Below are 4,605 nucleotides of genomic sequence, written 5' to 3' on the forward strand. Positions count from 1 at the left end.
TGTCTGTGTGTGTTTGTGTCTACCTGGTATTTCCTACATTATGGGGACCAAATGTCCCCACAAAGGTGGTAATACCAGTCAATTTTTGGTCCCCATGAGGAAAACAGCTTAAATCATACAGAATGAATTTTTATTGGCTAAAAAAAATCTAAAATAGCAGAAAGTTTTGTGTGAGGGGTAGGTTTAGGGGGTAGAAAAGTTTGTACAGTATAAAAACCATTACACCTGTAAAACGTCCCCATAATACATGGAAATCAAACATGTATGTGTGTGTACATATGGTCCTTTAGGATACACATAACAGCACCTACCAGAAGTTATGGTCTGGCTGGACGGTTACACAAAACCTTGGCAGGATAATCTGTCATGTTTTCTAACCAGACCTCCTAAATGTGATAATATTGTCCCTCAAGGACCAGCCAGTCCTTTGGTCTTAAAGTGAGAATGTGACAAAGAAAGACATGAATGATATGTTTTACTTGACTGATGATCTGACACTGAGAAAGGACCCTTGGTATGGCAAGTTTATACAACACAGAGAGTTGGCCAAGCACAATTCACTTTGAAATCATTTTCATCATTCAGAGGGAAAAAATAATTATTTACAACCCTGGTGGTGATACAGGAATAGGTTCAAGCCCCTTTCCATCTGTGTCCAATTCCGGGCTAATGCTATCATCACCTGTTTCCATGTACCTCAAGAGCATCTGGACAACATTAAAACATACACACACACAAGGTGCATTTTGTTGACTCTGTGTTTGTGCATGTATTGGCACATGCTTAAGCATTTGGCTCACATTTGTAAATTAAGTTAAAACAACAAATTAAGATCAAAGAATGGAATGAAAAGTCCTGATTTTAAAAATCAATGCATTTAATTTTTGAAATAGCAGACTCCTTGGGAAGCTTTGAGCTTGTGTAGATTTATTGCTTTGTTAAAAAACAAAAGCAAATTATAATTCATCTAGCCGTATCTCTAGTGATCACATATCAGATACTTATGATCTAGTTTTAACAATGTTCCTAAAGTCTATGCGTATCAAATTCCAAGAATTTTTCTCATAAATATACAGTTTGTTTCGCAAGTAAGAAGCTGCTAATAATTCATGTAAAAAATACAAAAAAATAAGAACTAAATAAGGGTTGGCCTGTGAATCACTTATCATTAATACATCTGTTTCCTGATTTTAAGGGGCAGGTGCCCTTACTGACAGTGTACTTTTTTATTTTAAAATATGCATTTGGGACCACAAAACAGCTGCATCACATTTTTAACAGTGGTACATGGACTGCCCAGAGATGGGAAGTGCTCTGTTAGGAAACATTTTCTCCCCAAAACAGACTGGATTCTCTTTATCCATTTGTGTTCCTCCCATGCAGCAGCTGTGCAGCTGGTTCTAGCTGGGAACTGAACACAGTACGTCTGCGGTCAGGAGGGACCTCAGTCCAGGCCCTCCCATGTGCATGTAAGGAAGCTATAATGTCATGCAATTGGGGCCGTATTATTGTTGCATTAGGCTTGAGGAGTGATGTCAGAGGAGAGAGGAAACTAGCTAACTCCCAACTAAGGGAGCAGAGGTCCGACTGAAGCTGGCTGAAGCCCAGCATGCTTCAAGTGTTTTTCTTTTTCACTGGCTCTTCATTTTGTTTTGCTAATTAGTCATGCAACAACGGGAGTACAGGTTTAGAAATAGCAGATTTTGAAGTAGAAAACTGAAATAGCAATTTCTTGTAAATTGTACTTCAATAATCTTCATTTTTTTTTGTTACAATTTTGAAAACTTTTTTTTTTTTTTTACAGTGCACACTGGTATCTTGACAGACTGAGCACATTACTGAAATTTCTTCGGAAACTCTTATTGTGTGGTCTTTTTATCAGGAGAGAGGTCTCCATTAGGTCTCCAGGTAACTTAATTGATATCTAGTAGAAATTATTGAGAAATAGAAGAGCTCTCATATGGGATTTGTCTTTCCTGAGGCAATGAAACACACGGCAAGGGATTTTGAAGCAGTCCAAACACACTACTGTGTGATTCTAACTGATCTCTTGAGATATGGCTGAAGGGGAGAAAGTGTCTCCCTCTGGAGGAGGAGCTTGTAAAGCGTGCTGCAGTTCTCCAGTTCCCACCAGCTTAGCTTTCTCCATTTATCTTGATGAAGACAAATTAACACATTCTAGCGTCTAATGTTGCAATCTCATTTTATAAATGTGACATGCATTAGTTTTATCAACTATTTGGCAAAGTGTAAAAAATCCATAGTTATTTAGAGAAGATTAATTGGATTGGAAACGTATGCCAGCGCCTATCTGAGAGCTAATACACAAATGTTTAATTCATCCCCTAGTTCAGTAGATGGGAAGGTTATATGGATCTATTTGACCATAAATCCTCTGAAAGAGCATAGGCTAATGATAGTGAATGATATTTATCAGACTCCATAAGTGCTTAATCTAATAAATGTATGTCTCTGAGGAAAGATATTGGAATTCCGATCATGATGGATGCCACCCCTTACGAAAAAGAAGTTTATTCAAGTGTGCTATTAGTATACTTCTTTTAAACTAAAAATAGGAACGTATACTTTTAGTCTACTTTTTATGTACTTCTCAGAAATGGGCTTTATGTACTTCTCAGAAATATACTTAACATGACATTTAAGTATACTTGACCTTAGAAAAAGTCTAAATTTATTTGAGCTATACTGTACTTGCTCCAAGAATGTTTTCATTGTTATATGGTTGGGGGCACTATTACACATGTATACTTACTAAAATAAACTTGGAAGTATACTACTTTTTGGTAAGGGACCTTTGCCATTTAACCTTGGACAGAGTCCAAGCTGGTTGAAATTAGGATCCCAAAGGAGAAGCGATCATTCTCACATTGTGAACAAAGAGAAATTTTGTAAGTGTGTGAGAAAGTTAATGTTCATTTGAGTTTACTATGCACTACCAGAGTCATAAAAATGAAAATACACCCTTAAGAATCACACATAAAGTCTGTAATAATGCCATTTATTGATTTATCATGTTCTTCTAACTAAAAAGCAGCAATTTTACACTACTGTCATGTAGAAATATCGGTGTGAACTTGGTACACTGTAATCATATGAGACTCCAGAGAATTATAAATACTGTTAAACAGACTCCTAAGGAGGGAAGGGTTGATGACACCATTGTGCAACAATGTCAAATAGATTAAACAATCCTTGTAAGGCCTTTCGCCTGCAACCTACAACACTTTCCTGTGTTGATTGGTTCACACTTGAAAACATGCAACACTGTTTTTGAGTTGAAACAAACCACTTTTGTTCTTCAATTGTTGTCACATACTAACTCATAAGGAAATGGTTCAGAATAATTTCCACGTGATCCACAGGAAGGCCAACTATCACTCTAGTGGTCTTTCTGTGGTCTAGTTCAAAGCTCTGTGCTGTCCTTTTCTGCTCTTCCAGATCCAGACCAGTGTTGTGTAAAGTAGCCAAGTCTTTTCATCATGCGTGTTGTTCTGACTGAAGATATCAGCAGATTGGCTGGGCTGCTGGGAAAATCCATTGTGACTGTTTCTTTGGGAATGCAACTTCTAAGGTAGTTGCACTACTGGGTGCTTCTTTTATCTGGCTCATATTGCTCATATCTAAAGAGCTCTTACCAAACAATCTCTGACTGTTCTCACCCTGTTTGACATAAATCTGAATACTCAGAGTCATATGAAAAAAATGCAACAACTGAAGCAAAAATGCATCTTGCAAAGGATCTCTGTACAGGGATTTTTCCCCCTTTTACTAATGATTTTTTTCCTCAGTCATAACTTTCCAGTCATAAATCTGTAACAAGACAACTAGAAAATCACCTTCAAGAGAAGACATTTTAATGAAGAAATTACTCTATACCTTAACTTCTATATTCATAGTACATAATTCTTTAAACCTAACAATAAATGGGCATCAATGAAGAATCATTTGTCGAAAATACACACCAAAGATTTTTTTTCTTCTTTTTCTTTTTTTTCTTTTTGAGGTAAATCATTTTTGTTTACATTGGTCAAGACATCAACAAAGTTATACAAAGTAAAACAATCAAACAATGAAATGAAAAATAAAAATACAAAGCAATTACACAAATTTTAGAATTAATACTCATTCAAAGAAAACATATTTTTTTCTGAGATAGAGAGCTTCAGTGGTCTTAGTAAAAACTAATATGCCTACTAGATTTCTACCCAGTTGAAAGACAAGTTAATTATGAGGTTTGAGAATGGCACCCCTCAGACCTCCTTTAGCCATGTGGTGTGTAAAATCACTTGACGTAGGAGATCATCAGAGAGAGTGGTCGTAGTCTGTTAGTGTCTGCACATTGCTGGTGCAGTGGTCAAAAGCGTAGCCCTCTTTCACCAGGACTCCGAGTGCTTTAGTATGGTTAGTGGAGCTGGCAAAAGGAGGTCACAGCTGGAATGGGTGTAGGCGGTTAATTGTGGCCGTGGATGTGGAGCTGCTAGTGGATGCGGGATGGAGATGAAGGGCAGCCTATGAGGATGAAGGACAAGAGGTGCTCCAATGCAGAAGTGATGGGTGGTTACTGTGTGTGGTGTTCTACCACTA

This window comes from Sinocyclocheilus anshuiensis, unplaced genomic scaffold, assembly GCF_001515605.1.
Source record: "Sinocyclocheilus anshuiensis isolate Anshui unplaced genomic scaffold, SAMN03320099.WGS_v1.1 scaffold154, whole genome shotgun sequence".
NCBI classification, from domain to species: domain Eukaryota; kingdom Metazoa; phylum Chordata; class Actinopteri; order Cypriniformes; family Cyprinidae; genus Sinocyclocheilus; species Sinocyclocheilus anshuiensis.